General features: G+C 40.4%; 1 long non-coding RNA gene across 2 annotated transcripts in view; it reads right to left on the bottom strand.

Moving 5' to 3' along the window:
- Positions 1–9,104, bottom strand: part of LOC107988864 (uncharacterized) — a 133,577-nt gene that overhangs the window by 91,188 nt on the left and 33,285 nt on the right. For both annotated transcript variants that reach the window (XR_001760374.2, XR_001760373.2), the window contains exon 2: positions 3,394–3,512. This is a non-coding gene — a long non-coding RNA (uncharacterized LOC107988864). The remainder of the gene's footprint in view (positions 1–3,393; positions 3,513–9,104) is intronic.

The following is a 9,104-nucleotide window of genomic DNA, read 5'->3' as shown; positions in this document are numbered from 1 at the left end:
AATGAGAATATCATTACATATATATATATATATTTATATATATATATATATATATATATATATGTAGTGATATATGGATTATATTGATTAGCAAACACTGTCCTGTCAGAAAATTAATATTGACTTTGTGGTAATGGAGAGGGGAAGTTTGAGCGACTTTTAATTTCGTTATTACAATGTTTTCTATTTTAAACAAATTAAGGAAGAACTGTAAATATTTAATTATATTCATACAAGGTTTTGAAGTTACAAAGTGACTTTACTGAATGAAAGTTATTTAAGAAAGTTAACAATAATGGACTGAAATTAGTGTGAATATTATTATTATTATTATTATGTAATAGGACAGCAGGATTGCAACAATATTTTTTGTTTTTAAAAAATACAATGTTTAATTCAGAGACCGGTGATAAAAAAAAAAAAGAAATGACTTCATTATACTTTTTTTTTTCAGGTGTCAGTAAATTTCAATTTATGCGGGTCTAAAGTTGATACATTTATAAATGAGATAAACAATAACTGTCCCCGCTGGCTCACAGTGGAGCTGAATGTCTCCATTAGTGTCCTACGGGGTAAGTGTTGTGTTACGTATCGGAGACGTCTCCTCCCCCGTTGACTGTTCACATTTGTCTCACCACACACTTCTCCCCAGGACACATTGTTGAAGTCCCTCCAGCAAAAACAAATATATTTCCTCTCTGTGTGTGTATGAAGGATGACATCATTCATTAATATTTCAGGCTCTCATGTTTACAGTATGAGACTGATGTCTTGGTCGTCTGTCACATCATCCGAGGTTCGCCCTGACCTTTACTGGTCACTACTGGCTACTGCCCTCCGGGGATGAGCCAATCAAAGAGCCTCCCTGCTGAGCTGAGATTAAATCAGCCTCGGAGGGATGGAGAGTGATCACAGAGGATCTGTCTTTCAGACAAATACAGTTACACTGGACCTCATGAACGTCTGTCAGTCTGTGTGAGTGTGTGTTAACACAAGCTCATCTGTCTCATGTAAGAGGACTTTAAAAGGTCTTTAAAATTAAAACCAATATTACTGACCCTCACAAGAACGTCTTAACAAAACCCAAGTACGAGTAAACTCAGTCAGATAAATCTTCAACCATGAACTCCAAAAACAACATACTGTCTAATGTTTTTTTCATTTTAAGAAGTTACTTCGCCCACAGGAGGAATTTGCAACTTGCTTGCTAACAGAAAAATAAGACGTTTTCACAGCCATTTAACTCAAAGGAGGATCTGAGTTCTGCCCCATATATACATACACACATATACACATACACGCTTGGATACATAACTATGGACATATATTCACTTATATATACATGTACATACATATACTGTATATAGACATATATATATACAAACACAAATGTGTATATATACAAATATATTGTATATATACAAATATATACACACATGTGTATATATTGTAATATATGTACATGTTTATATAATGTATATATGTATATATATGCAAAGAACTTCAACTGAAAAGTAAATAAAGTATTCTTAGTTACAGAGGACAGAGAAAACTGTGAAGTTTTGCAATGAGCGTTTCTGCTAATGTAGGTGAAACTAAACAACGTCTAACTGAAGATCAGTGGAACAGTCGACAAAGTCTTTGAATTGCCATTTGGCCTGTGTTCACAACAACCGGAAAAAAAACTGCAACAAGAGTGACACATTGGACCAGAATGTTCCAGTTCCTTCCATCCTGCATTCACCAGACAGAACTCAGCTGCGTGCGGTCTCCTTCACTTCTAATCCCCATTATCTATTTGATTGACCCAACCCTTTAATCACATAAGTATCTGCAAGATAGAAATGGCAGTGGTTGGATAATTAGCTGCCAGATAATGGATGCTTCTCTCCCCTCCGACAGCCAACTCCCTCCTCCCTGGTTCACCGGTCATTCCTGAGACAAGTTTATACCTAATTGACGCTTGCTGAGAGCTGCCTCCCTTCCAAATTTACCACTTTTATTTTCTCCCATACTTGCTGCACAATCACAAGCAGACAGGAACTGAACGGAAATTCAGCAAACACACTAAACACGCACCCGACCAGGAGGCACGTAGACAGATACATAACAGTGTGTACATTAGCTGCAGCGCGCCACCGTTGGCCGACTCATCTACATGCACACAGGAGGCAACTTCTTATTTAGCCAGTTTAGTGCTTGATTGTGTGGTAAATGAAGTAGAATGAATAGAAAACCAAGCGTCTCCACGCAGCATGTGTGAATCCGTGGGACTGTCGTCTGGTAAACAGAGCACAAATTGTGTGACCTTTATCAAAGGCACAAAGTAAACTCACAGGAAACGCACAGATGCCGAGGCTGCGGCGGGGGATTTGTTTTTGCATAGGTTTTTTGAATGCACATTGGGCAAATAATGATCTTTTCCAAAGAGCTATTTTGCAAAACAAACATAATTTGAATTGTTTCCATAGAAAAAAATGTAGCGAAAAATGTAGATTTTTTCTTTTTACTTTTTACGGTACTGTCCTTCACTGTAAGTTACTGCTGGAAAAAACTGATGCTTGAAACTCATGAAATAAAACAGATGGCGGGGCTACAGCAGGGAAATTTGTTTTTCTACGTGTTAGAGTGAAGTTTGAAAACATTAACAAAGTTCGTCCTCCCTTTCCTGGGAAAACTGGTAAAAACCCCACAGTAAAACCACAAAAATTAGACTTTTCTAGATAGTTTTTTACAAAGATTAAACTTTCAAGTCCATACAACATTCAATGAGAAAAATAAAATACAAATATATTTTCCTGTGGTTTCCAAGGATAAATCTGATCATTTAGCCATTCTGAAGAAAGAGTGACTTTTTCTCATTACTGTACAAAACTGTCAGTTACTGCGTTTTTATCTTTGTATTGTGTGACCTTTATCAAATACGCAAAGTAAACCTGCCTAAACAAATACACACCGAGGCCACGGGAGGGAAATTAGCTCAGACACTGAACTTAATGAAAAAGTTGTTGAGCTTAAAATAATTATGATTTAAAACTGCTTGATTAAAAAAATATAATGTCAAAATATAATAAATAAAATATATGGTTTGATTAAAAAAATGTCAAAATATAATAAATAAAATATATGCCGTATATTGCATTTTGACTTGTGTTATACGTGAGGAGAACGATGCAGATCTTAAGACGAAACTGAACATTTTTGTTTTTTATCAAACTTTCTCGAAAAGTTGGTGCAGCACTGTCAGTGACTGCGGCGCGAAGATGGAGAGCGGTTGTCATAGAATTTGCAGCACGATAGTTAACGCATTTATCACATGTGTACTGCAGTCTATAATGTGGGCCGCAGTCGATAAATTAGTCTGACGGGGAGATCAATTATTTAGGGACTTACCGAACGTTTCATCAGGGCAGAGCTTCTTCTGGTCCATCTGCGCCAACGGGTCCCATAGTTTCCCCATCATGAAAGGTGAACTCTCTCCCGAAGAATTCTTCATCGAGAACGTGCGGTTTCTGCAATCAGCCAAACAGAGTGACATCCACGTTTTACTTTAATTAACGTCTGAGGCCCTGTGGAAAGCTGCGGGATAAATTGCCTCCTAATTGGGCAGGTGGGCTGCGAGGACTCCAGGTGATCCTGAAGACTTTATATCATTCCATTTATTACCAAATTGATTTAATCAGCGCTGCCCACTGATTTGATGAATTGCTTTAATAAGCCTCTCGGTGAATTGTTAATCTTTGGGGCAAGACAGCGTTAGAAAAGTCTCTTAATGCTGCTGACACAGATAAATAATGGAGGGCATCAGACGTGAAACCAACACAGTGGAGAGTGGAGTAAAAACTGTCACCCAGGATGAGAGCTAATATATCTCCAAGTTTTTTTCCCACCAAACACGGCCTCTCACACAACCTTGACCTGGATGACTGAGAAGATTAGTGTGCATTCAGAGCGCAGTTTGTGTTGTGGACGCTAAAAAAAATAAATAAAAAAAAAGCGTTTGAAAAAAAAAGTGTGTGGAAAAAAGGTGAAAACATCAGAGAAAAAAATATGCTTTTTCAATCCAACAGAAAATATATGTATGTACCGAAAATAAAACAGTCTACATCAGTGATTACAAACCGGCGGCACGTGGCCCAGATCTGGCCTGCCAAGCCATCCAAAATTAAACGAAAATATTGTGTTCCGATCTAAAAAAAACACTGAAAAAAACCCTGAAAACTGAGACTTAAATAACTGTAAACTGTGATCAGTAATCCACACTATATATATATATTTATTTGATTTTTATTTCAATTTTATTTGAGGTGTCTGTCCAATGTATAACAATCAATACTCAATTTATAATCATTATATAATCAATGACAAGAAACTGACGGCCCGTGGGCCAAATCTGGCCCTCCAAACCACCCAATCTGGCCCGCGACTGGATTCCATATTTGACTCTTTTTATGTGATTATTATTCCATTTTATTTAAGTGTCCGGTCCCCGAGGTGTCTGTCCAGAAAAAATTCTGGCCCTACGACAAGCTGGTCATAACTGGTGACCCCAGCTCTACCTGTACAGGTGTCAGTTCAACCGCAGTGGGACGGGTGCAGCCAAAACCAGCAGGAGAGAAGCTGGTTAACTTCACTCCACCAGCCGCGGTGCTGCTACAGAACGGAGCAGAGGACGGCGTGTCCACGGCTTTCTGCTCCAAATACTCTTTTTCATGCCTAATTTACACAGATACAGATGATTAATGAAACAGTAGCCGTCGTCACATGGGCTCCAGTGTGTGTGTGTGTGTGTGTGTGAGAGAGAGAGAGAGAGAGAGAGACACTGGCGCTAATACAACGTTCAGACTCTGGTGAGAAGTCATGCAGAGAGAAAGTAGTGCGAGGTGGTGGAGGTCTGTCCCATCTGTCTCCCCGAAGACTGTGCACGCCCGTGTGCACGTGCACGTGCCCCACCACCACGCACGTATACGCCCATATGGATCCCCTATGAGTCAGGGTTTAGAAACTTTACTTAGAAAATGAGTGCAGATGAAGGGAGAACTATTAAGACTAATAAAGTTTCTTCTTCGATAGCTGATGTAACCACAGCTGCAGGAGGAGATTTTAAAATAAGCTCCACGGGAAATTTAATGTTGCTTAATATTTAGCGTCGTCAAAACTTCCACCATGAGATGGATAACAAAGTCACTTTGTCTGGTCTGTGAACCAAGTCCTTTTTAATTTCCATTAAAGAAAATCCATTTCTTATTTTAATTGAGATTCAACCATGCAGCCTTGTAAATAAACTACAGCAACACACAGCGTTTCACAGCAGAACGCACATGCTCCTCTCTTTTAATCATCCCAGTGGCTGCTGCCGGGACTTCTTCACACCCCACGTGTGTGTGTGTGTGTGTGTGTTTCAGTGCAGGAGTAAATGTGTCATTGGTTCAACGCCACCTGAAGGTGACTTTGTTTTTAAATGCCATATAAAGATAACCAGTGTGAGCAGCTGGGTGTATCTATATTCTTGAAGTGACAGGATGAGGAGCAACAGAAAATCCAAGCGCCACAATTGCTTTGACGACGGGCTGAGTTGCCGACACATGCCGCGGATCTTGTGTTTCTGATTTTGCCTTTGTTCTTCGAAACAATAGCATTTATTTTTCACAAAGGCTCATTAAATGGTGGGAGACGACGATGTTAAAGCCTGGCCTTAAATGTAATAAAATTCCTGACAACTGAAGAAAAATGTTGAGATTTTATTTTCTACTTAACAGGATTGGTTTGATAAATTAAAGGGAATCATTGAAGCATTCAGAGACAAATGAAAGGAACAATAGACTGTCAACGCCAAGTATCAGTGCTGACAAATCAGTGCCTGTTAAACATACGTTCAAGTAAATCATCAAACCAGAGATGATTAAAAATTTGTCCTCATTTTTAGTTTTTGATTTTAAAGTTTTTGCCAGATTTAATCATCATTTCAAATGTGGAAAACTTCAACCTTTTTCTTTAAAAGTATCATTAAAAAATATCATAACGCCACAAGACGTACTGTGAATGATGCATGGCTGCGTTGATTCTGTCCTTGATTTTATCGAGGTCCGCGGGGTCGTTGTTGTGACGTGTCATGTTTTAATGGTAACACCGGGGCGCTGTGACGGCATAAAGCAAATCCTGCACGAGGCGAACAACGTAGTCAAAAGTCTATAAAATACACAGCTATTATGCTGACAATGACGTGACCCCGCGGAATAAATAAACATCCTGTGAATATAAATGTAAAAATATGACCTTGTCTTCCAGACGACACGAGGCGGAAGTCACTTCCTGTTTCAGGTGGACATACTGCACTGAAGTGATAATGTCACACATGCAGTTGACCTTTCCTGCCTCCCACATGGCTCACGTGCACGTATGAAATCACACGCTCACGTGCACATGCAGAACTGTCACATGTAAACAAATTCACAGGTCGACTTCAGTCCTGTCGGTTCATTGTGTTTCTTTAGTTCGATGCACCTCAGGGTGCCGTGGTTTCCCGAACTCTTCGTAGCCTCGGAACGCACACACAGACGGACTCGCTCAACACTTTCAGGCACACAAACAGAGCGGCACACTGTGAGGTCACCCCCGAGTCACGCAGGGAGGGCGGTGCTGACATCACGGGGGCTGTGATGGGGGTTCTTGTCATAGGACAGGTTCTCACATCTGTCTTGTTCGACCTCTTGCTGTGTTCTGGACTCTTAGAGGTCACACACACCAGCCACACACACACAAACACACACTTACACACTACAGTATGCAGCTGCCTGGCAACTGGTCACTCCGATGAACACGCCATGTTCAGCTTGGACACAATTGGTCGATCTAAGCGGGGTTATATAGAGATTTAAAATTTTTAAAAACAACGACAACCCCTCCTCTATCCTCGACCGACGTAAAAGGCGGCCAGTCTTAAATCTCGTACTTTCGGAAAAACAGGAAACCGTTCCATGCGGAATTTTTTTTAAAATGACGACAACCCGTCCTCTATCCTCGACCGACATAAAAGGCGGCCAGTCTTAAATGTCGTATTTTCCGAAAAACAGGAAACCGTTCCATGCGGAATTACAGCTGCTGCATCACGATCACGTCAGTGCTGAAGACGCAAAAGTCACAACCGCTATTGATGGGAGTATCGATTCTGTGGTTTATATAAATATCGACACCCACATGAGCATCGATTGAGCATTGATTACTCTCATTAAGTATCGATACTAATTAATTAATGCAGTAATGTATTGAAACAAAAATCCTGGTATCACCTATCCGCGTTGTCTGCAACTCAACTTTGCACGATATATATAGCATTGTTTCCCAATCACAATCCTCAGGTGGGTCGCAAGAGATTTTCTTTTTGGGTCGTCTCGCATTGTTTCCCAGGAGTTTACGAGTAATGTCTGTTGACTTGGGTCACGAAGGTTTGTGACTTGAAATTATGGGTCCGCCAGAAAAAAAGTTAAGGGAAACACTTATATACAGAGCTGATTGACGATCGAGACTTTGCTTCACTGAAGACGGTTTCTGTTGTGGTGAAATGGAATTCACCTAAATTGCACCTCAACGCTTGTTTCGCAATTTTCTGGGTCAGTAGAACTCTTTGGACATGGACTCTTTGGACAGGCCGTGCACTGGACCATGTCCACACATATATAGGCTAACACATTTAAAGCACATATATACACATATTAGTCAGCTTTGGAAGAAAGAGCAATTATTTCGCTTATACGGCCAGAGTCAGGCAGCACGTTCAGTAGTGAGTCAGAACTAGAAGTCCTGCATCGCAGGCTAATGATGTGGAGCTGGAGAAACATGTCGCCCGTGACATGAGAGAACATGCTTTTCTCCGTCTCTTTATTTAAATATGGCTTGAAGATTTATATTCATGCCTAATTGACTGGATGCATCCCATCCTCTGTCACATTACAGTAGGTGTAATGTACATAATGAGAAGACAAGCCTTTTGTTACACTGGTGGCCTGTCATGCAATTTGGCTCATTATACAGCGAGAACAATCAACTGGTAAAGCAGTTGGTGGAAATGATGCAAAGATGTAACGTTAAAGCACAGGAACCCCGAACACGAACCCAAACACCAGGAAGAACGACCGGGAAAATTCATGTGCATTTCATGATTACTGTGGTTTTTAAAATTGTTACTTTGTCTTCTCGTCTACTGACGGATGCTGTCGATGTAAAGGGAGGTAGACAAAGTTCAGGTGCATCATTAACGCATCAAAGATGCATGACAGCAACGCTGGATAAATAAAACCGAGTAGGAAGAGACTGTCACAACATCTTTGGGCTTTAATTAGGCTGATGTGGTGCGCTGTAAGGCTGCGAGGACTAACATACTACAGTTGATCGTATTATGTGGGAAAAAAAAAAAGTCTTTGACGTAAAGCTACTGTAGGAGACGCTGAGCTTCCAGGAGAATTCTGATTCGGAGAACGTTAAAATAAATATTAGGGATGTGCGTTATTAACTTCTCGCTGATATCCGATACGCCGATATTGTCCAAGCACTTAATTTCCGATTCCGATATCAACCGACTCCGATCAGTCGTCTGCTCACTAAGGTGATGGGTTAAACTCCGATCAGTCGCCTGCTCACTAAGGTGATGGGTTAAAATGGTGTTTCTCAGTCATTTTCTGTCCCCCTAGGGGACAGAATTGGAATACTAGTGAGCGCCTAGTAATATTTCTTTATGTATCTGTACAAACCACTGTAAGCGTTGCTGGCACTAGCATTCTGAAAACAACACCCTGATTATCAATATGGCCGATATTGTCGGACATCCCTAACAAATATGTAGAATTCACATTTATCTTGCTTAAATCAAATGGACGATGAATATGTCGGAAGCAAACGGCGTTGACGTAAATTAAAAAAAAACAACCACTGAGACAGTTACAGTTACATGCGTATGCAGTGTAACACAGCTGGCAATCAAACAGCTGTTAATGACCCAGAGAATGTAAGGCATGAACGTAGCAGCTGAGGCCAATATTTCAGCTGAGCTGAAATACTCAGCCTGAACCTCAGACACAGAACACACAGTGTGGTAGCAGGCATTAATT

The sequence above is a fragment of the Cynoglossus semilaevis genome, chromosome 8 (genome assembly GCF_000523025.1).
Source record: "Cynoglossus semilaevis isolate Cse_v1.0 chromosome 8, Cse_v1.0, whole genome shotgun sequence".
Taxonomy (NCBI): domain Eukaryota; kingdom Metazoa; phylum Chordata; class Actinopteri; order Pleuronectiformes; family Cynoglossidae; genus Cynoglossus; species Cynoglossus semilaevis.
Note: the sequence above shows the minus strand (reverse complement) of the source record. Positions and strands in the feature narration are given on the sequence as shown.